The 25013-nt window shown below is 42.7% G+C and overlaps 1 protein-coding gene and 1 long non-coding RNA gene across 3 annotated transcripts in view; one reads left to right on the top strand and one right to left on the bottom strand.

Annotated features, from left to right (window-relative positions):
* PTPRN2 (protein tyrosine phosphatase receptor type N2) overlaps window positions 1-25013 on the top strand; it is a 1309069-nt gene that overhangs the window by 178140 nt on the left and 1105916 nt on the right. The gene's annotated exons all lie outside the window — the stretch shown is intronic.
* Window positions 23825-25011, bottom strand: LOC141095551 (uncharacterized). The gene is made up of 2 exons (XR_012233420.1): window positions 24586-25011; window positions 23825-24507 (listed from the first exon to the last, which is right to left on the bottom strand). It is a non-coding gene; the product is annotated as an uncharacterized lncRNA (long non-coding RNA).

Below are 25013 nucleotides of genomic sequence, written 5' to 3'. Positions count from 1 at the left end.
ATCTTGGCCGAAAATGAACCAAAACATGGGTGCAAACCATGATAGCAGAAGAACGGGGTGGTTTGATGGATTCCTGGTATTGGTTATTTAGGGCGAATTCGGCTAACGGGAGATGTTCCACCCAATCGGACTGATGTTCCGAGACATAGCAGCGGAGATACTGCTCTAGAGCCTGATTGGTGCGCTCAGTTTGACCATTGGTCTCAGGGTGGTAAGCGGAGGAGAAGGATAATTCAACGCCAATGCGTTTGCAGACTGCCCTCCAGAATTTAGAAATGAACTGGGTACCTCAGTCGGACACGATATTCACCGAAGCGCCATGCAGTCGTATTACATGAATAATGAACAACTTACTCAAAGTTTCTGAATTAGGTAGTCGAGACACGGGAACAAAATGACATTACTTACTGAACCTGTCCACCACCACCCAGATACATGTCTTCCCTTCTGAGGGTGGCAGGTCAGTAATGAAGTCCATGGAGATGTGGGTCCATGGACTCTCTAGGGCGGGCAAGGACTGGAGCCAGCTGGCAGGCCGATTATGGGGGGACTTGGCGCTAGCACAGATTTCGCAAGCTAGTACATAATCTTTACAGTCCTTAACTACCGTTGGCCACCAAAAATTCCTAGTCACTAGTCTGGCGGTATTATTGACACCAGGATGGCCTGCCAGGACAGAGTCATGTGACTCCTTCAGAACTTGTAGACGAAACGAGGCTGGAACGAACAATTTCTGGGGGGTGTCGTGTCAGGGGCTGGTTCTGAAGACCTACGGATCTCCTCCAGAAGGTCCAGAGACACTGCCGACACAACGATCCCATTGGCCAATATTGGAACTGGTTCCGAGTCCTTGGCCTGTGAGGGGCAGAAACTTCAATAGAGGGCATCATCCCTTACATTTTTAGTCTCTGGACGAAACGTGATCACAAAGTTAAACCTTGAGAAGAATAAAGCCCACCTAGCCTGCCTAGGATTCAGTCGTTTAGCTGACTCCAAGTAGGTCAGGTTCTTGTGATCTGTGATCACTGTAATCTTGTGTTTAGCACCTTCGAGGAAGTGGCACCATTCCTCGAAGGCCCATTTTATGGCCAACAATTCCCGATTCCCTATATCATAATTTTTCTCAGTAGAAGAGAATTTTCGGGAAAAGAAGGTGCATGGACGGAGTTGAGTGAGGGAGGCAGTGCCTTGGGAAAGCACTGCCCCTACTCCAACCTCAGAGGCATCGACCTCTACCACAAAGGGGCCGTCTAGATCAGGCTGGATTAATATCGGGTTGGCAGAAAAACAATCCTTTAAAACAGAAAATGCCTGAAGTGCCTCAGGCTTCCAATTAACCACGTCTGCCCCCTTCCGGGTCAAGTCCGTGGGCGGTTTGGCGATCTCCGAGAAGCCTTTGATAAATTTACGATAGTAATTTGTAAACCCCAAGAATCGCTGCAGCGGTTGTAGAGTTTTGGGTTGCACCCATTCTCTAATGGGTTGGATCTTGGCAGGATCCATGCGGAACCCCTTAGCAGAAATCATGTACCCCAAAAATTGTACCTCCTCAGCCATAAAAACACACTTTTCCAGCCTGGCAAATAGAGAATGTTCTCAAAGTCTCTGGAGCACAGTACAGACATGTTGCGCGTGTGTAAGAACATCAGCGGAGTAGATCAGGATGTCATCTAAATAAACCACTACATATACCCCAAAGATATCCCTGATGATATCATTCACAAAATTTTGGAACACGGCAGGTGCGTTACTTAGCCCGAACGGCATAACAAGATACTCAAAATGACCAAGGGGTGTGTTAAACGCGGTTTTCCACTCATCTCCTTCTCTTATGCGGACAAGATTGTATGCTCCCCGGAGATCAAGCTTAGTAAAACAACGGGCTCCCAGTAGCTGATTAAAAAGATCAGGGATGAGTGGAAGTGGATACTGATTCTTTACAGTAATAGCATTCAGCTCACGATAATCAATGCAAGGTCTGAGTCCACCATCTTTTTTTTCTACAAAAAAAACCCCCAGCCCCTACAGGTGAGGTGGATGGTCTAATAAAGCCTTTTTGTAGGCTGTCTGCTGTGTAGTCATTCATGGCTACACGCTCTGGACCAGAGAGATTAAATATTCTCCCTTTAGGGAGACAGGAACCTGGGACCAAGTCTATAGGACAGTCATACTCTCTGTGAGGAGGTAATTTCTCAGACTCCACTATGGAAAAGACATCCTCATAGTCCCTGAATGTATATGGTATAAAGGGTGTTTTAATTTTAATTTGGTTCACTGACAGCGACATACAGTTATTCTGACACTGTGGGCTCCAGCGCACGATATCACCTAGGGGCCAGTCAATAACAGGATTATGCTGGTGCAACCATGGCATACCTAAAACAACTACATGTGATAAATTGTGAATAGCAAAAAACGACATCTGTTCGGTGTGTAATGTCCCCACTGACATAGCAATTTCTGTAGTGACAAATTCCACTCCACCCTGGATAATAGATGTACCATTAATCACCATGGTTTGAACAGGGGCATTAAGCCTTAGTAGAGGTACACCAAGACTCCTTGCAAGCAAAAAATCCATAAAGTTGCCTGCAGAACCACAATCCACATAAGCCTTTACACACAGAGATTTCTTAGAAAACGAGAGAGACGGGTAACAAAACTTTAGCCGCATTTGCGGGCAATACCTGAGCCCCCGGGCAGGTTTGACCAGAGCTGCCCAAGGGCCGATGTCCCAGGAATGTGGATATCTGACACCCAGCATTTCCCTTGAAGTCTCCAGGCTGCAGCATGCTGGTATAGGAAGATGGGAGTGTTCCTTCAGGCTGTGCACTGAAGCAGGTGTTAGGCCAAGAAATCAGCTCAGGCAGGAGAAGAAGGGAAAAATAAAAAAGTTCAGGAGACTGCTTTTATATATGATGGACATACACACAACAGCAGTCTTTTTTGGGCCGGATATAATGTGATGACCGTCTGCGAATCTGGGCTGCAGTAGGACAGCGCCCAGAGTAACCCCGAGACCCTTAACCCCTATACAGGGATCTGGAATTGTAGCAAGGCCCAGGGGGTAGCTGTCCAGGGGTGCAGTGGACCAGAGCAGAACGGTCATCAAGGGGTTAAAACTAAAACCGGTAATCGTGGTCCGGAGACAGTAGTCAGAGACCAGCGGACAGCAGAGGTACAAAATCAGCAGGCAGAAGAAGGGTCTGAAGTCCGGGCCAAGGTCAGTAAAAAACCAGAAGGGCAGCAAAGGTACAAAATCAGCAGGCAGAAGAAAGGTCAGGAATCCAAGCCAAGGTCAGCATCAAAAATCGGGAGAGAGGCAGAGGTACAAAAACGGCAGGCAATAGAATGGTCAGAAATCCAGGCTGAGGTCAGAGTTAACTATAGCAAATTACACAGTAGCACGCAGGGGAACGAAGAATATATCCGGCGGCTTGCAAGACCAGTCCCAAGGTATTTGAGGGATCAGGTCATCCCTCACAGGTTCCCGGACTGGTGATGCAATTAGGAACGCCCCCAGGACTAGACCAGATGGTGATGCAGTAACCCCCTGATGACTGACAGAGGGGCGTAGGCTGCACCCACCAGATGCCTGCGCAGGAGCCCCTTCTCTGTCACCACCATCACCCACGAGCGAACCACGGCGCCTCCCAGTGACCGAGGCAGGAACAGCCATCCCTGAGTCTGATGGCAAAGTGACGGTCCGGCGCCTCCTAGTGGTCGCGACCAGAACAGCAGGCCCCGAGTCTGACGGCGACGTGACAGACCGGCGCCTCCTAGTGGCCGAGGCCGGAGCAGCAGGCCCCAAGTCTGGCGGCGACGTGCCAGTCTGGCGCCTCCTAGTGGCTGAAGCCGGAACAGCAGGCCCTGAGTCTGACAGCGACGTGACAACTACTCACCTCTTTCCTGGGTGGGGGTATGGTAAAGACTGAGGCAGATACAGGCGCTAAGGCAAGATACATGGCCCCGGCATCTTCACCATCAGAAGTAATCCGGGAAACAGGGCAAGCTAGGGCACCCCTATTGTTAGGGACAGGGAAGGAGTCCCTGGTGTTTGGACACCTGACAATAGAGTCATGACACATTGTCAGGTTGGTAGTGTTAAACCGATTAAAATGATACCAGGGGTGAAGAAATCCGTCTTGTGGTTCTTGTGTAATCAGTGTTAGAAGTTTTCAGTTAATGATATACCTGCGCTCTGTGTCGAGACTGTAGGCAGAGTCTTATCTTCCTGCTCTAAGCGAGAGAAATCAAGCAAAGACCTGCCCACAGACCACCACAAAGTACAAACAGTCTGTCTTTCTCACTGTTTGATAAGGAACATGTTTGTGTTTCTGGGTGGCCCTGTGGTCAAGTCTCTCTGCCTTAGAGCAGAAAGATAAGACTGCCTACAGTCCCGCATGGAGCATGGGCATATCAATAACTGAAAACTTCTAACACTGATTACACAAGAACCACAAGATGGATTTCTTCACCCCAGGAATCAATTTAATCATTTTAACACTGCCAACCTGACAATGCCTGTAGTTTACTTAGCAAAATCATGCTGACAGGTTCGCTTTAATTAAAATGTGTAAGCCCTCCTGCCCCAAAGAGGACCACGTAACAACCAGTACAACTGACGACTAGCCTCTCTCTTTTGGGTCTTAGCATACAAATTTTACTCATCGGAGGTAGTAGCCAGTATTATTCTTTACTAACTGAGACTAATGAGCAGCCAAGGTGCAGGTAGCAAAGACATTGGTGCTATATATTTTGACTAAGTTGCTGCTTTGGGGCCCACCCTGATCGGTAGTCACCACAAATGCAATGTAAAATGCAAATTCCTGTATGGCACGTATGCGTCCATAAATGGATCAATGATGGTCCTAGGTGTTGTTACCGACACTGGACGTTCTCCAGTGGTTGTGGGCATAACTCAAAGTATCTACTGTGCGATAAGTGTAAGCGATCATTAGATGGCAATCAATCTTCCACCTAGATATCTGTAAATCAATAAGTACTGTACACACATATTATTCTAAATAACTAATCTGTAATTTGCAGAGAGATTAATACCAGCAGCTGTTCTGCACCAGGATTTGTGATTTTTTCTAGCTATAGAACAGACTGCTAATTACATTTACTTCCTTTTTTTCTCACCGCCTGCTGCTAATTAAATAATCCGTAAGAAAAGCACATTGGGCATTAAAGCATATTTTATGGCATTGATCGGTCATTAAAAAAAAGAGAAGAAAATATTGTAATTAATGTTCCTTCCTTTATTAGGATTATTACATTGTTTAATAACATAAGTACTATTTGCTTATTATTTCTTAAGCACCATTTTATTCTTTTTCAGCAGCCGAGAGACTAGTTTCCTTCATTATTTCTTTCTAAAGAACATTAACCACTTAGGGTGGCCGTTCATGTAGAGGTTTTGTGCCGCACTACCCCAAAAACGTCTTTTGCTTCTTTCTTTTGTTACTGCTGGATTGGGCTGATGTACTGAAATACAAAGAAATGCAAAAAGCATAACCAGATAATAAAAAGGCTAAATCTAACATTTTTCACATTTTGTGTATGTGTCAATCTCATCTACACAAGTAGGATCTACTAAATGACTCTTTAACAGAGATATTCCCATTTTATAAACTGATCCCATATCATGTTGATATGCTATCTCTTTTGGGATTGGTGGTGGTCCGACCTCTGGGACTCTTTTTGATGCTAAGAATTATAGTGTTCATAAAGTGAGGGCATATCTGAAGGGTATGGGAAAAACCCTTTAAAAACAGATATCCAATAATGAGTAACCCCACAAAGTGTGCCACTTTGGCACTGCATGTGCTGATGAGGTTGTTAGGATGTGTACACCTACTGGAGACGGACACTCTGATGTAGGTCACTTTACAAGTCTAAGGCTAGTTTCACACTAGCGTTCTTGGGCGCAGCGCAGGGCCACCGCTATGCCCCGCCCCTGGCCACGCCCCCTCCTGTCAGTTCCTCTGATCGCATGAGGCTGCATGCGATCAGCGTATCCTATATTTAGCATTGGATACGCTGATCGTGCGCTGGTCTGATTTTGTTGGCGCTGCGCCCAGCGCACAAAAACGCGCTGTGTTGCATTTTTGTGCTCTGGGCGCAGCGTCAAAAGGGCGCAGCGCCAGCAAATTCAGACCAGTGCACGATCAGCGTCTCCAACACTAAATATAGGATACGCTGGTCGCATGCAGCCTCATGCGATCAGAGGAGGAACTGACCTGAGGGGGCGAGGCCGGGGGCGGGGCTTAGCAGCAGCCCTGCGTTGTGCACAAGAACGCTAGTGTGAAACTAGCCTATGAGAGCCTTGTTCTGGCCTCGTTTTGGCTTTCATAGACTTGTTTTAAGAGCTTGTGACGTAGCTTCTTTTTTGGCCAGTCAGAATCTACTGTCACAAAATGGCGCCGCTGGACCAAAGCTGGTGCCAAAAAATGGTGAAGACACCGCAGGGTGTCTAGGGGCAGAGGACTTAGGTTTTAAGCTCCTTTCCAGCACTGAACCCCTCGTTGGATTGGTGTTTTAAGATTTTTGTAGTATTTCCTTATTAAAACTCATGGATGCATCCCCTAAGTGCGTGATTTAATAACCTGTAGAAGCCTGTTAGTGTTACAGGGGTTGTCCAGTCCAACGATATTGATGACCTATCCTTAGGGCAAACGTATGTTCTCCATCCAAGACAAACAGTCCCATTATGCTGATCACACTGTTTGATCAGAGTGGGATCTGTTTTTCTCGGATGTGGAGTATTAAAAAAGTTTCTCCATTTTCTCCATTTAGTCTGTTTGTAAAAATTGGACTGCACTCCAATGTTTTCCACGGACCCATAGGCATGAATGGGTGTGTGCCATCTGATGCATGCTGCGATTTATCCAAAAAATCAAATATGTGCACTGCCTCATTTAATAACACTGGTCCGAGTACGATCCGATGTTTTGACGAACCGTGCTTGGACCAAAACTACGGTCCTTTGAACAATCCCTTAGGCTACTTTCGCACATCAGGTTTTTTACGATAGGCAGGATCCGGCTATTTTGAGAAAAACTGGATCCGACGAAATCTGCCGCTGGGACCATTTTTCTCTCATTGAATTGTATTAGCTCCGAATCGCGCCGCATTGCCTTCCGTTTCTTCCGATTTTCGCCGGATCTGGCTAAATGTTTGATTCCGGAGTCTGGAAAAAATCGTTTCTAGTAACGTTTTTTGTCAGCGGCTAAAAACCGGACAGCGCTTCCGGCTTGCTACAATGGTAGTTAATGGGCGCCGGAATGCGCCGGATCCGGCAAAAGACTGATCCGGCCACCGGATCCGTTTTTTTAAGCCTGAGCATGCTCAGATCCAATTGGCCAGCCCCCAGGAAACCGATATAAACATTGGTAGACGGATCTGGCAGAAAAACGGATCCGTTTCATCAGTTGTCCACAATTAACGCCGGATCCATTGCTCCGGTGCGACGCCGGATGCATCCTGTTAGAAAAAACCTGATGTGTGAAAGTAGCCTTAGGCTAGATCATCAATATCATATTGGTGGGAGCCTGACATTCGGCACCTCAGCGGATCAGCTGCTATCAGCATGGGCAGGCAGATGCAAATCGAGCTAAACAGCACTGCTTTGTACACTGTGAACTGGACACTGCTTGTCAATATCATTAGCCTGGACACCCCTTTAAGAAAGAAAAGCTGTTATTTGCTCTTCCTCTTATTTTCGCAGAGATACTTTCCATTCCAATACTAGAAACCTTTTAGCATTCTGATATGAGGACTGCAGAAATGAATGTGTTCCGTATTACAGAAGTCATTTCGGCGAGTTCGCAGCCATGTTTTTCTAATCTCTTATTTCATCTCACACCATTGTAATTGTGGATCTGCTTGAAGCATCTTTCTAAATAGCCATTGTTGCTTTCACAGCTGCCTCCATAGAGCTGTGAGTGTTTGATTATTCTAAGTGACATTTCCTTATATGAATCGCAACTGAATTTTAATAAGAACCGACTGTGATTTATAATTTATGAAACACCTTGCAAAGTTTCCATCTATTGCTGGCTGACAATTCACTCTAATTCTTCTTCATATTATTTTTTTTCTTCAAGACACCTCTCAAGTCTCCGGCTTATATGCAGCAAAAATGGCCCTTATTTTATGGGGGTGATTCATTAAGTGTGTTTATGCCACAGTTCTAATGTAAAGCACCATAATTAATCTCAAAACTTTTGTGTAACTTGGAAGTTGTGTAAAAATATTGAGGCATTTGTCATTTATATGCCAGATTCGGCCAACTATGGCGATATGGGTATAGCATAGGGGGAACAACGGGTGGGATGGGTCATGTCTGTGAATTTGTAGACTGGGCAGCCTATTTAAGTCCATGGTAATTTATAAATTTGAAATCTAAGACTCTTTAAAGGGGTTTTCCCACTAAAAAGTACATTTTAATCAATAGATCTTGTAATGATAGTAATTTCCAAAATTGTATGTGTTAAAAAAATGTTCCTGTGCTGAGATAATCTTATACATGTTCCCCTGCTGTGTACTGTGTAATGGCTGTGTGTGAGCATACCGGGGCATGGTCTGATCATACCACAGCTCCTGGGCAGGGGGGAGGAAGCAGAAGATTATACAGACAGGACAGCCGGGGATCACAGCTGATTCTTTGTATGAGGTAAAATATTTCCCTGCCTGTTTAAAAACATGTTTTACCTCACAGCTGTGATGCTGTGCTCCCCTGCCCAGGAGCTGTGGTATGATCGGACCATGCTCCTGCGTGGTCAAATACAGCCAATACACAGTACACGGCAGGGGCACATTTATAAGATTATCTCAGGACAGGAACATTTTTTTAACACATCCAGTTGTGGAACTTATAATTTTTCCACTTTCTAATGATTAAAATGAACTTTGTGGTAAAACCCCCTTTAACCCCTTAACGACCTTTGACATACCCATATGTCATGGTTGGATAGGGGCTACCAACTTTTGATGTATGAGTACGTCATTGCGATCATGCGGGGCACAGGAGCTGTGCCCACGTGATCTCTACCGGGAGCTCGCCTTAAGCTTTGGGGTCCATTTTCTCCTTGTTACCCTGTTGTGAAAAGGGAAATTCTGGGGCTAAAACAACATTTTTGAGTAAAAAATGTATGTTATCATTTTCACGGCTCAACGTTATAAAATTCTGTGACACACTTGCAAGTTGAAGGTGCTCACTACACGTCTAGATACGTTCCTTGAGGGGTGTAGTTTCCAAAATAGGTTCACTTGTGGGGGATTTCCACTATTTAGGCACATCAGGGGTTCTCCAAATTTGACATGGCATGCAATGTCTATTTTAGCCAATTTTGCTCTCCAAAAGTTGCAGGGTACCCAAACAGTTTTCTATCACATAGGAGATATCGGTGTATTCAAGAGAAACTGCCCAACAAGTTGTACAGTCCATTTTTTCCCATAATGCTTTTGAAAATGCTAAATTTGGATCTAATTCAAGTTTGGTTGGTAAAATTAAAACATTTTTCCTTCCTCATTACTTTAGTTCCTGTGAAGCCCCTACGGGGTAAATTAATTTTTTCAATGTGGGTCCTCATAGTCACTTCAAAAATGATGAGGTCTGTAAAAAATTGGTTTTGAAATTTAATTGGAAAAGTGAGAAATAGATAATAAACTTTTAACCTTTCTAACTTCTTAACAAAAAAAAGTTATGTTTAAAAAATGAAGCTGATGTAAAGTAGACATGCGCAAATTTATTGTCTATTTTGTGTGATATAACTCTCTGGTTTAAGGGCATAAAAAAATTAACATTTGAAAATTGCAAAACTTTCAAATTTTTGGTAATTTTCGATATTTTCATCAACACACACCATGTCAACCTAAATTTGTTGCTAATATGAAGTATAACGTCACAAAAAAAAAACAATTTCAGAATCACTGCGATATGTTGAAGCATACAAGGCTTACTACCTCATAAAGTGACACTGGTCAGAATTGGCCAGGTCAGGAAGGTGAAAATAGACTGGGGGGGTGAAGGCGTTAAGTCTCACAGGTCCATAGTGCTTGAGCTTAAAGGTCTCTGTCTGGGTTTACTGCAATATTGATCAGTTAAAATGGTAGACAGATAAAGTGCTTCATTTATTATTATTATTATTATTATTATTTATTATTATAGCACCATTTATTCCATGGTGCTTTACATGTGAGGAGGGGTGTACATAATAAAAGACATGTACAGTAATCTTAAACACAGGTCACGACTGGTACAGGATGAGAGAGGACCCTGCCCGCGAGAGCTCACAATCTACAAGGGATGGGCGAGGATACAGTAGGCGAGGGTAGAGCTGGTCATGCAGTGGTTTGGTGGATTGGTGGTTACTGCAGGTTGTAGGCTTGTCGGAAGAGGTAAGTCTTCAGGTTCTTTTTGAAGGTTTCCATGGTAGGCGAGAGTCTGATATGTTGTGGTGGAGAGTTCCAGAGTAGGGCGGATGCGCGGGAGAAACCTATGCGATTGTAGGAAGAGGAGATAAGAGCGGAGTACAGGAGGAGATCTTGTGAGGATCGGAGGTTTCTTGCATTTATTATATTAGTCATCATTCTTTTTTTTTTACACCGTTCAGTTTACCTTACCATATCCTAGATCTTCTTACAGCCTTACTACAGGGTTCTGTGTGCTGAAAAACCTGTGGAGCAGTGATGAAGCGGATTTTGGGTGAGGGACTCATGAAGCTGTGGGAGGTTGTGTGCCGGATGACACATTCTCTTTTATTTGCATTACCATTTGTAATAACCGAATAGATGTTCTTACTGTGCCAACGCTGCCCTTCACAAGCCATTATTGGTAAGGAGAGGTAGGGTATGTGCCCACCGTCAGTATTCGCTGCGGGTTGGACATTGCGTACTTGTGCAGCATGCAGATGTTACATCATAGTGGATGGGATTTCAGGAAATCCCATGTCCACAGACAGGCGTCGCTCACCCGCGGAGACGGACGTGCGGCGCGTCCCTCCAGACCACAGCATGTCTATTTCACTTGCAGAGATGCAAGTCTCCATGAGAGAAATTTCACCCATACAATGTATTCAGTGAGCACATGAAGAATCACCTGCATTCAGTAAACGGCAGCGCTTTGGACGCAGCGAACATGAGCTGGCTGCCAGTTCCGGATCGTGGGAACATACCCGTAGAGTTAGATTTTTTTTTTTAAGAAGAAAGTCCTGAAGACTAAACCTCTTTTAATGAATCAATACCCATCACCAATGGAGATCCATGCATAGCTGTTCTTTTTTTTTTTTTACTTTTGTCCTTAACTCAACATATCACCAATCGGAACAGTGCAAGATACAAGGTTGCCAACTTGAGTTTTTATTTTTTCTGGACAGCATGTCAAAAAAATCACGGACAATAATTTTTTACAGACACATTGGAAAACCATAGTAAACCGTTATAAGTGATACCTGTCTACTGCCCATAATTCTGATATAAAAGCATCCGCTGCCTTCGCTGTAAACGGTAAAATGATAATTACAGTCAAAATATTTTATATAAGTTTCTTTAGCTTAAAAAAAATTAGTGTATCCATGATTTTTTTTTATGTAAAGGGCAAAAACGTTCCCTATTTTTACAGATTGTCATGGAATTTCTGGACAGTTGGCAACCCTGTTGAGATGATGCCAATTTTTTCTTGCGATACTCTATCATGGGATGTCTATATGACCATGTTACATCACAACTACAACCAAATCAGTTTTTACAGTGGGAATTTTAGTTTTATTCAAACTGGAGTCCCTTAAAAGAATCTTCCACATTTAGAAAAGTGGACCCCAAACGATTCATGTGATGTAAAATAATGAAGACAGAAAGCATTCGGCCTCCAGTGCTGCCTCCTCACCGTTTGCTCAGGTATTTGTGTTTGGCTGCAGCGGTGACATCACGTGGGCAGCTAACTTTACTGCTGCAGTCAGTCAGCGGCTTGAGCCATCTACATGAGCACAGCCACTGAGCTCAGTGATTCGTTACAGCCGCATTATGAGTTGTCAATGTGACATTACCGCTGTAGCCAAAACACCGGGACGACAAGCTCTGGAGTGTGAATACTACTATCTGTCTTTGTTATTTTATATTACTGGAATCTGTTTTAAAAGTGGGAAAAAAAACCTTAAACCAAATTCAAGAAAAAGTTGACCTGTCTACCCACCAGAAGCATCTGAACATCCAATAGTTTAGAATGACCTGTAACTTGATACCTCAGTTGTCCCAGACATGACAAATTCTTGTAATTAATCATGTATTAATATATTGTAATTAATAAATAGTACAAATAATAATAGTAAAAATATAATTAATATTGCAATAAATATTGATAACATCTTTCTTCCATTGAGTTGTATCTGTAAGGATTTCTCTTTTTTTTTTTTTTTTTGCTTTTTGATTAAAAAGACACTGTTGCATTTCCCCATGTGCTGCATATCTGAAAATGTATCTTTAATGAACCTCTATTTGTAAAGTATTATGGAAATTGGTAGACTTTCTCCAGGCTGCTTTTTTTATGATAACTTTTCTATTTCTCAGCCTGAAACTGGCCTACATTATTCCAGCACTCAGCAGCTGCTCGATAACCTTATTTAAGGCCAGGTCCATTTATTTCTCACATGTTGTCAGTCGTGGTGTTGTGGTAGCTATTTATAGTCAGTAATAATGATATCTCCACCCAAATAAGTGGGTTTATTAAATTAAGTTGATGGATGGCGTCCGATATTTCACTTTCCGAGAAGCTTTCATTGAGTGACTTGTTTCCATTTCCCATAGAGATATTATATGTTAATGTAATACCCGATGTCACAATTTTGCCATGATTTTAAAGAATGCAGAATCGTGAAGTGAAACGCGTTGTGTTGTTGTTGGGTTTCTTTTTTTTTTTTTGGCATGCCTTTCATGTTAGTCCTCTCTTACTGAGCCGCTAATGGAAAATCTCAGTAGGTGAATTTGATGTATTACATTTGAGATTGTCAAGTTCCTGATTTCCTGCAAGTTCTTTCTCCCGCAGATGCAATTACGGATTATGAAATTTCGTTCCTGCCTTCAGATGTTTATTCAGATAGGAGTTTTCAGATAAATTCACTTCAGCTCCTCACCAAATATATCTTTTTTAATCAGCTGTAAGAAAACCAATTGATTTATATGTATTTTAACAACTGTGGGCTACTATTTTACTGCCAGGCTGAAGGGTATATTCCCGAGGTGAACTTAGCATTTAGGTGGTGAAGGACTTTGGAAATAAAGTTATTGGATATTTGTAAGGATTCCAAGGAACCAGGCAATTAATTGGCTCTTCTGAGTGGATCTAGACAAAGAACACATTTAGTCATTGAATTAGATGTGTAAAAAATACTGATGTCGTATCCGGAACCCTGGATTCTAGACATCTCTCACGTCTTTTGCTCAACAGTCCATTTAACGATCCATCCAGCTCCCAGACATATAGAAGGTCTAGCTTCACCAGTGTTATTAGCTGCTCACTTTTTTCTTTGTCATCTGCTTAGTTCCCGTTACGCTCCCATTTTTGATTCTGCTCCTATTTCCATTATCAATTCTTCACATTTAAAGGTAACCTGTCACGTTGTACATGCAGTCCACCGGTATAGACAAGGAGGTAGTAATGAGCGAGTATACTCGTTTTCCCGAGCATGCTCGGGTGTCCTCCGAGTATTTTGGCGTGCTCGGAGATTTTGTTTTCCTCGTCTTATCTGCATGATTTGTGGCTTGTAGACAGGCTGAATACATGTGGGAATTCCCTAACAAACAGGCAATCCACATGTATTCAGCTTGTTTGCAAGTCGCAAATCATGCAGATAAGACAACGAAAACTATATCTCCGAGCACGCCAAAATACTCGGAGGACATCCCGAGCATGCTTGGGAAAACCCGAGCAACGAGTATACTCGCCCATCATTACAAGGAGGTGAGCGGAATGATACATAGATTTGTTGGAAAAGATTCAGTATAACTTGTATTTTTTTCATTGAAATTCCTGGTGTTTGTGTGTATATGAGTCCAGTGGGCGGTCCAACTAGTGATGGACGGTCTTTCCTATATACTGTCCATGTAAAGATAGCTGTCAGTCAATAGCTGGAGCTGCCCACTGGACTCCTCCATACAAACATAAGGGATTTAAATTAATCAAATACTGGCTATACTGAATCTTTTCCAATATAATTCTAAATCAATCTGATCATCTCCTCCTGCTCTATAACTTCCAGCCTGCAGATCAGACACCATTTGCAACATGACAGGTTCCCTTTTAATTTTGTTTTTTACAAATATCATTATTTCCTTGTTGCTGTCTCTTCACTGTTGACTATAATCCTGATTCTACCTTGGTTCCTCACTCCTGTCTGACTCCTTGATTGTTCTGTTTACACTTTTCTTAATTAATACTGCTACGACTTCCTTATACATAATCACTGCAGTTGAACCTTTAGCTTAGATGATATCGTTAAGGCCACGTTCACACTGCAGTATTTGGTCAGTATTTTACATCAGTATTTATTGGCCAAAAACAGCAGTGGAACAATCAGAGGAAATGTATAATAGAAACTCGTCAGCACTTCTGTATTCTTCACCCACTCCTGGGTTTGGTTTACAAATACTGATGAAAAATACTGACCGAATACTGAGCGTGTGAACATGGACTAACACTGATGAAATCTGACCAATCTCTGATGGTTAATACTGACACTGACCAAACTCTGATGACACTCTGATCAAAAACACTAATGAAACTCCTACAGACTTCAGGGTATATATTAGGGCATTTGGGCCGGGGTTGTCTTTATGAGATGGACAGTCCATATATTCGAATAGATTAGATTACCACATACAGGTGCTGCTCACAAAATTAGAATATCATCAAAAAGTGAATTTATTTCAGTTCTTCAATACAAAAAGTGAAACTCATATATTATACAGTCATTTCACACAGAGTGATCTATTTCACGTGTTTATTTCTGTTAATGTTGATGATTATGGCTTACAGCCAATGAAAACCCAAAAGTCATTATCTCAGTAAATTAGAATAATTAACAAAAACACCTTCAAAGGCTTCCTAAGCATTTAAAAAGGTCCCTTAGTCTGTTTCAGTAAGTGCCACAATCATGGGGAAGACTGCTGACTTGACAGATGTCCAGAAGGCAGTCATTGACACACACCACAAGGAGTGTAAGCCACAAAAGGTCATTGCTAAAGAAGCTGGCTGTTCACAGTGTGCTGTATCCAAGCATATTAATGGAAAGTTGAGTGGAAGGAAAGACTGTGGTAGAAAAAGGTGCACAAGCAACCGGGATAACCGCAGCCTTGGAAGAATTGTTAAGAAAAGGCCATTCAAAAATTTGGGGGAGATTCCCAAGGAGTGGACGGCTGCTGGAGTCATTGCTTCAGGAGCCACCACACACAGAGGTATCCAGGACATGGGCTACAAGTGTCACATTCCTTGTGTCAGGCCATTCATGACCAATACACAACGCCAGAAGCGTCTTACCTGGGCCAAAGAACTGGACTGTTGTCAGTGGTCCAAGGTATTGTTTTCAGATGAAAGTAAATTTTGCATTTAATTTGGAAATCAAGGTTCCAGAGTCTGGAGAAAGAGTGGAGAGGTCACAATCCAAGCTGCTGGAGGTCTAGTGTGAAGTCTCCACAATCAGTGATGGTTTGGGGAGCCATGTCATCTGCTGGTGTAGGTCCACTGTGTTTTATCAAGACCAAAGTCAGCGCAGCCGTCTACCAGGACATTTTAGAGCACTTCAGCTTTTTGGAGATGGAAACTTCATTCTCCAGCAGGACTTGGCACCTGTCCACACTGCCAAAAGTACCAATACCAGGTTTACAAACTACGGTATCACTGTGCTTGATTGGCCAGCAAACTCGCCTGACTTTAACCCCATAGAGAATCTATGGGGTACTGTCAAGAGGAAGATGAGAGATACCAGACCCCACAATGTAGACAAGGTGAAGGCTGCTATCAAAGCAACCTGGGCTTCCATAACTCCTCAGCAGTGCCACAGGCTGATCACCTCCATGTCACGCTGCACTGATGCAGTAATTGATGCCAAAGGAGCCCCGACCAAGTATTGAGTGCATTTACTGAACATACATTTCCATAGGCCAACATTTTGGATTTTAAAATCATTTTTTTAAGCTTGTGTTATAAAGTATTCTAATTTACTGAGATAATGACTTTTGGGTTTTCATTGGCTGTAAGCCATAATCATCAACAGAAAAAAACACTTGAAATAGATCACTCTGTAATGACTCTATATAATATATGAGTTTCACTTTTTTGTATTGTAACTGAAATAAATTCACTTTTTGTTGATATTCTAATTTTGTGAGAAGCACCTGTGTTCTCTACATGTTAACATTCCATTGTTGGCTGAATTATTCCATTTACTGATAGCAAGTAGAGCTGATTATATTATAAAATGTGCAAACTTTTCATTAGACAGGGATGAAGCAATGATTAGAAGGCCCTTTCCATTTACTATATAAGGGGATATAAATGTCACAGAGGGGGGCCACTGGTGATAATACGGTTACGTGTCTCCAGAAACGATATTGAAGTAATGTGAACACTCGTTATTTCAACCTTAAGGTTTATATAGTAATAAAATAATAATCATCTTTGACTCGGTCCCTTCTGACAATGTCACAGTCTATTGATGTGTCACCCGTGGTCACTGTCCGCCCAGCCACTATACTGGGGATACTGAAATACAGCACCATTATGGTTTATTGCTTTATATTGTAGCCGAATGCCAAAAGCAGTGATTCTAAAATGATATTTCATTACTTGTACCAGAGAAAGCCCTGAAGTTAGGAGACTCACTCTACGAGTGCTAAACACACTTCGTGCGGGAAGATTCTGAAATATTAGCCATTGTATGTACCTGTACATAGCAGATCATCATAGAGTATTGATAAATTGTGCATTTTTCAATTTGGAAGGTATTTTTTTTAGGGGGGGGTTGCTATTACACCTCTACAAAGGGGTTGTCCGGTACAGACCGATAGTCTGCAGTCACTCTGTGTTGCTGCAGACTTATGAATCCCCCCAGTGCACGCACTGTGTGCTGCAACGATTTGCAGGTTTCTGACCAGGGACCGGAGGCTATTTATGAGTTATATATATTCCCGGCCTGTGGGCATGGCCTTGCTCTCCATACACTTGTATAGAACAAGGCTACACCCTCTAATCCGACAGGTCCACTAGCCAGCCATATCACTGGTCGAGGCGTGACCTCATAGAATCATAGAATCATAGAATCGTAGAGTTGGAAGGGACCTCCTGGGCCATCTGGTCCAACCCCCTGCTCAAAGCAGGATTCGCTAAATCGTCCCAGTTAGATGTCTGTCCAGCCTCTGTTTGAAGACTTCCATTGAAGGAGAACTCAACACTTCTCGTGGCAGCCTGTTCCACTCATTGATCACTCTAACTGTCAAAAAGTTTTTTCTAATATCTAATCTGTGTCTCCTCCCATTCAGCTTCATCCCATTGCTTCTAGTCTTTCCTTGTGCAAATGAGAATAAAGTTGATCCTTCTACAATGTGACAGCCCTTTAGATATTTGTAGACAGCTATTAAGTCTCCTCTCAGTCTTCTCTTTTGCAAACTAAACATTCCCAAATCCTGCAACCTTTCCTTATAAGACAGGGTTTGCAGACCGGTCACCATTCTGGTCGCTCTTTTCTGAACTTGCTCCAGTTTGTTGATGTCTTTTTTAAAATGTGGCGCCTAGAGCTGGACACAGTATTCCAGATGAGGTCTGACCAAAGAGGAGTAGAGGGAAATAATTACTTCACGTGATCTAGACTGTATGCTTCTTTTAATACATCCTAGAATTGCATTTGCCTTTTTTGCTGCTGCATCACACTGTTGACTCATATTCAGTCTGTGATCTATTAGTATACCCAAGTCTTTTTCACATGTGCTGTCACTTAGCCCTATTCCTCCCATTCTATATATGCTTTTTTCATTTTTATTGCCCAGATGTAGTACTTTGCATTTCTCCCTGTTAAAAACCATTCTGTTAGTTGCTGCCCACTTCTCCAGTTTATTTAAATCTTTTTGAATCCTCTCTCTCTCTTCTCTAGTATTAGCTATCCCTCCTACCTTTGTGTCATCAGCAAATTTAATCAGTTTACCCTCAATTCCTTCATCTAAATCGTTGATAAAGATGTTGAACAATACAGGGCCCAGGACAGAGCCCTGTGGTACCCCACTTGAGACATTCTTCCAACTGGATGTGCAGCCATTTACGACCACTCTTTGGGTCCGATCACTAAGCCAGTTATGAATCCACCTAACAGTTGCCTTGTCCATTCCATACTTAGTCATTTTTTCAATAAGGATTGTATGAGAGACTTTGTCAAATGCTTTGCTGAAGTCAAGATATACTATATCTACAGCATTTCCTTGATCCACCCAATCAGTAATACCGTCATAGATGGAAATTAAATTAGTCTGACATGACTTATTAGTTACAAACCCATGCTGACTCTGTTTAATCACTTCATTCTTATCCAGGTATTGACATACATGTTGTTTAATAATTTGTTCAAAGATCTTTCCTGGTATAGAAGTCAGACTCACCGGCCTATAGTTGCCTGGGTCCACCTTCTTCCCCTTTTTGAAGATAGGAACAACATTTGCTCTTCTCCAGTCTTCTGGCACTTCTCCTGTTCTCCTCAGCTCAATATAAGCGTATGCAGATAGGCCGCTCCCTCTGCCCGGGAATATGTATAAGTCATAGCACAGCAGAGCTGAGGTATGTATCATTACAAACACTTCCGGACCTCATTTCACAGCAGTCAATGTGGAGGGAGGGGGAGACCCTCCTGTCTTTATGCAATGTGACAGACAATAGAGAAGGAGCAGAGAGATAGGACCTGACCCACCCTTCCTGTAATCTGTCACCGATGTCTCTGCCGCTGGAAATGGATTACTCTTGACAACAGGCAGTGAAGATCAACTTTGCCATTTAAGAAGTCTTCTAATTGGCTTTAAATGAAAACTCTTGGGAAAGATTTTGAGGTGGTACTGTATATGATGTTGGGATTCTCTGTTTATCCCAGTCTCTGGCACTGACACTTTAGCCCTGCACTGGGCACACCACAGTTTATCGTTTTGTCCGGGGATTTCTTTAGGGTATATTTACACACAGCAGATTTGTTGCAGAAATATCTTTAGCCGAAAATCTGTTCTATTATCTGAGTGAGGGTGTTTTAACTTGACAACACATGAATTGGAATGGATCTATGTACACGCAGGAAAATAAATCACGACTATCACTTTCCAGCATGATACTACGCAAAACGTAAAAAAAAAAAGTGACGCTCATTTAGTAAATTTAAGCAATGAACAAATAATTTATTTTTTATATCTGTAAGTGCATGAATTTCTGTAAGCTCACTTCAGGTGAATCATTAGTCATAGAAAGATCTGCAGCAAATCTTCCGTGTGTAGGAATTTGCCTTAAGGGTATGTTCACACTGCATCTTTTTCAGCAGTTTTTTGAGCAAGTGTGGTAAAAAAATAGCAGAGAATGCATTGAGAAAATAATGCAAATATTGCTCTTATTAATTTGTTTAGGAAAAAGACCTGCTGCCTATATGTTCAGGCCAGGCATTTAAAGAAGTAACATCAGTCTGCTAGGATGATTCTCTATATTTTACAATTGAAGCCGATTGGAAGGCCAAAAAGACACCCTTCTTTTTGAGAGTTTTTCCAGCATGTTTGCTTGAAAAAAGCCTCTCTTCGTCAGTAAAGGGAACCTGTTATGAGCCCAAATGCTAGTATCCTGCAGATGGCAATCTAAAGCTCTCCGGCCGCCTTATGAAAGGACGGCTGCAGTGAGGAAATTAACTCTACTCTTCCTGGGACCGCCTGCTTTCAGTCATAGAGGCAAGCATAGAACGACTGCGTTCATCGCTCATAGTATTATATTGGGGCACGCCCCAGAACTCTGATTGACAACTGACTCTGCACAGATGCGCTGAGGATCCGGCTGTCAATCAACTTGTCATTGCGTGCTTACAGCTGCCACTCTTTATGTACTGAGCAGTGACTGTAGCCGCTCAATGCACGCCTTGGTGACTGAAAGCCAGCGGCTCCGGGGAAGAATATATTTCATTTTCTCCCAGTAGCCAGGCTTTTAGTAAGTTGGCCATCCAGATTTGTGACTCTGTTGATGTGCAGATTAACCCTATATTTGCAGGTTAATAGTATTTGGGGACATGACAGGTTCCCCGTAAATGGATTTTGAAAACTGTCTGGAAAATGCGTGTAAACAGTCACTCCCCCCCCCCCCAAAAAAAAATGATGAAAAAAAAACATTGGTGGAAATAACATCGAAAAAACGTCCATTAACTAAACAATCAAAAAAAAGCTTAACAAAATACTTCAAGTTTACAAAACTCCAAAGAAAAAGAACGATTCCTGAAGCATCTTTTGATGGAAGAACAAACGTTTTTATGACCGTAGGGAAAAGGCGCAATATACTGCGGCTGCTAGACAGCCTGAATGCATGTGAGGAATGCCTGTTTCTTGGGGAATCCCCACATGTATTCAGGCTGTCTAGCAGCCGCAAATCATGCAGCTGCTTTAACACAAACTAAATCTCCGAGCACGCCAAAATACTCGGAGGACACCCGAGCATGCTCGGGAAAACCCGAGCAACGAGTATACTCGGTCATCACTAGTGGCTAATTCAACAGGAAGAATTAGAAATGCAGGGTCGGTGAGATTTCTGAGAAATCTCAAATTTTCTGCTTCTTTCCGCTGAATATACATAAGTGTCACTTTGCTTATGATCTTATGCCTGAGCTTACGGCGCATGGGCAAAGACACTTACCACGGAGCTGTGGCATAACTTGATGATCATGGGCCCCCCCATGCAAAATCTTCAACAGGGCCCCCCAAATATCACAGGTGATTAATAGTAATAGTCTTCTGATGTAGGCTTTCTGACCCCCCTAGGCTCCAGGGCCCGGGAGCAATTGCTATAGTCATGCCCCTCCTTCAGAGGCAACTGTATAATCACTGCAGAGCGCTGTGCACAGGTTGCCATTATTTAGTGAACTGTACCACCATGCTACCCACCAAAAAATCCTCCTTTCACTTTTGTTATCATCTCTATAGAAGAAAAAATGTGCCGTCTGAACATGAAAAAAGATTAAAAAAAAGTTTTGGAAACTTTTCGCAACGCACCCAAGAAAGTAATTGGAAAATGAAAAGATTAATATAGAGAAGGACCCGATATTAGGTAATGTCTTCAGAATCGTAAGAAAAGTCATCAGAAATACCTGTATCTCCCACTAGATGGCAGTGTTATCCAGGGAGCGCCCACCTTGTTAATCTGTGTTCTGGTCCCGTTTTATCGTGACACCTGTTACTGTCAGACATTGACATCCATGTCGGTCGAGTGCTCTGATATAACAGGGTCTTGATTTAAATAAACTGGGCTGAGGCCTAGAATTTGCTGCGTAGCGCGCACTGAGAAATGGGGGTCATAGCACAAAATTGTATTTTCATCCAGGGGAAGCCGTTAGCTGGGAGGGCTCAGAACATATGAAGACCCCTAACTGTGCAGTGCAAAAAATGAAATTGACAAAGCACCGCCAGCATTAAATAACAGTATTAAATAAGTGTATGGGTGCAGGTTGCTGTAACTACATTGCTGTATGCAACCACAGTATGAGCCCGCTAAGCTGTATGTGAGCATTGAATATATTAAAGGGGCTGTCCAGGCTTAAAGGGGTATTCCAGTAGCATGGATACCTAAGCTACTGCTATGCTCTGCACATGGAGTTAGTGACATAGCGAATCAGGAGAACTACGCTAAATGTCTAATTCTTAGATATTTGCTAATATTATTACTACACCTACTACACATTGGGATAGCATCTTGGAAATGGGAATACCCCTTTAAGCTACAAGTCTGCTGTCACTCTGTGGGAACGCACACTTGTGAATCGTCGCAATGCGCACACTGCACACTAAGAGGATTCTCCGATGCCGGGAGGGGGCGGTTGTTTAACTATAAGCATGCAATTCGACTACAATTCGACTAGATGGGCGCCGCCCCGCTCAGTGCAAGTGTATTGATCAAGGCGGCAAACAGTGTAGTCGGAATGTGGCTGGGAGTATGCATATAGAATGCTTATGGTCAAATGACCGCCCGGCATCGGAGAATCCTGTCAGTGTGCAGTGTGCGCGATATGAGGATTCACAGGTCTACAGTCACATAGAGTGACTGCAGACTTGTAGCCTAAGACCGGACAACCCCATTTTTACTTCTTTACAGCTATATAAACTACACTTGTAAAATTGTGGTACTTACTGCACAGTTTGATCAAATTGTGTGAGCCCATCTGCCGGTGACAAGGCGACCTCTGTAAATGGGAACCGAGAGAGATCTATGCCGTCTATGAAACGAGTTCTAAATAGAGAAGTTTATCATTGAAATATTGAAGTAATAAGGTCATTCAGAGTGTTTTCTTTTTTTCCATGTGCAAAAAAAAGTTTCAAAAGTTTAAAAACTGTGCCACAACTGTCCACAAGTTTTATGCAGATCTGCAGCTCTGCACTAGAAACTTCAATGGATCAGAACTGCAATACCAGACACGTCCCACGAACAAGTGTGGTGCTATTTCTGGAAAAAAAAAAGTAGCTTTGTTTTTCTAAATCTAGACTTGCCCTTTAAATAGAAGGAAGGAGAGACATTATATGCTTTTTTACAGTCGGATCATTCTGTTGATAAGTGTTACAGTGACACATTGGAGCTGTCCATTTATTGTGCTCCTCGGGCTGGACAATATTTAGTGCTTATATAGTGGTGAAATAATCATAATGTTTGATAAGGAGACAACCAGGGGGATCCATCATTATAGTAATGATAGAGGCCTCAGTCAGCAGAACGCTCCATTTTCTCCCCTCCTAATGCCCGTGTAATGGGCTCTTATTGAGGAGTGAGTGTAATCATTCTTTTCTAGTACAGGGGGAATATATCGTATATCAGGTGGCAGCTCTGTTTGGCAGAGATTAAAATGAGAACAAATTATTTTTATGGCAACCTAAGTATCAATGTAGTCATAAAAAAGATAACTCGCTAATAATATGACTCCTTTATCATAAATAGATGACTCGGAAATCCTCATCACTGCTTGGCTCATTATACAAGGCAGATATGGTGTTGTATGGGATCTCTCTTCCATTTTATCCTCCTGCAGTTACTGCTCTTTTAAAAGTATAAAGTCCATGTAGGTGGCAACTATGAGTCTTTCTTCTGGAGAGAGCTAACTTGCATACTCTTTCTCATGGAGCATTGCCAGTAAGATTCCTTACTTAGCTGATCAGGGCTGCCATCAGGGCATTACTGGCATTACTGGTGTATGGGGCCCGGTGAGCAGAAGCAAAGAGGCTGGGCCTGGTCGGGGCCCCCTCTTTTTGCTTTTCCTCACCGGGCCCCAGGGGCAGGGTTCGGACGATTCAGTAACTGAACATGCATCCTCGGACCCACATTCAGTTAAAATCTATTGCCGTACAGGAAGCCACCGGTTTCATGCACCACAATAGTTAACAGCTGCCAGGAAATCAGAGGACGGCAGCTGACATCATCTGCGCCTCAACTAGAGGGAGAGGATGCCACTGGACCATGGTCAGGTAAGGCAAAACTCTTTTTTTTTTTTTTTACTGAAAGCTGCAATATGGGGGAAGGATGGAGACGCATGGGGCAAGATAACATGAAAGTAAAGTCTTCTCAACGACAGTCTTTAATTGTTGTGATTTTATTGATTGTGAAAAAAAAGGGTGGTGTTACAATCCAAAAAAGGGTGGTGTTACAATCCAACGTTTCAGCTCTACATCTCGAGCTTTCATCAGGGATATGACTACAATATATACAATAAAAGAACAAAAATCAATAAATAAACTTTATAAAGTATTATAAAACCAAAAATCTAGTGATAGGTGATACATAAGGTGGGGACAGTGTCAAACATCCTTTGTGAAGGTGTGTATGGATCTATAATGATGTGAGGCCAGTGAGTATGTATTGTGGTGTGATATGGTGAACATGTGAGAGGTTGAAAAGAGGAATAGAGTGAAGGTGTAAGGAGTTGAAAAGCATGAATGTGTAGGTAGTGTTGAGAAAGGGCATTAGGGGACAGTGAAGTGGAGTGGGAATAAAGGTGAGGTCATCTAAGGAGGCAGTGTGTAAGGGGTGCTCTTGGAAATGTTAAGGCATAAGGTATAAATACCTAGATCCTTGGTTTTGAGGTGTGTGTATAAGTGGTATAGGTTTGCCTTTGTAATCCAGCTGCTGGAACGGTACCTATAGTAACCACTGAGAAAGGGTATAGGTTAAGGAATAGCAAGGTATATAGAAAGAAAAGATATAAAAGAAAGTTTTAGGGGTCACATACCGATGTGTAGGGTCAGCACGTGACTCCCGTCCTAAGGACAAAAAAGCAGGTCAATAAGCTGAGATGGAGAAAGGAAACCCAGTCTATGAAGACTGTAGGGCACCATTACCTTGTGTCCTAAATCTAGTCAGGTGTGGAGGAGGCCGGAAGTGCATGTGGCTTAGTGCAGTGATGTTAAATACTGTCAAGCACTTCCTGATTGGGTGGGGAAGGGGCGGGAATGGGGGGAAGGGCCATCGCCATCTTAGTGAGGTCAAAAATGTCTGAATGAATGTAATGAGCATGTGCAGGGCGGGGATAGAGAATGAGCATGTTTTGACTTGACAGGAAGTGATGGTGGCAGTCGCCATCTTGGTGAGGTCAAAAAATGTCAGCATGAATGTACTGAGCATGTGCAGGGCGGGGATAGAGAATGAACATGTTTTGACTTGACAGGAAGTGATGTTGGCAGTCGCCATCTTGGTGAGGTCAAAATTGTCAGAATGAATGTACTGAGCAGGTGCGAGCCATCCAGGAAGTGAAGTAAAAAAGGGAGGG

Source organism: Dendrobates tinctorius, unplaced genomic scaffold (assembly GCF_039654945.1).
Source record: "Dendrobates tinctorius isolate UK_male_01 unplaced genomic scaffold, ASM3965494v1 ptg000070l, whole genome shotgun sequence".
Taxonomy (NCBI): domain Eukaryota; kingdom Metazoa; phylum Chordata; class Amphibia; order Anura; family Dendrobatidae; genus Dendrobates; species Dendrobates tinctorius.
Note: the sequence above shows the minus strand (reverse complement) of the source record. Positions and strands in the feature narration are given on the sequence as shown.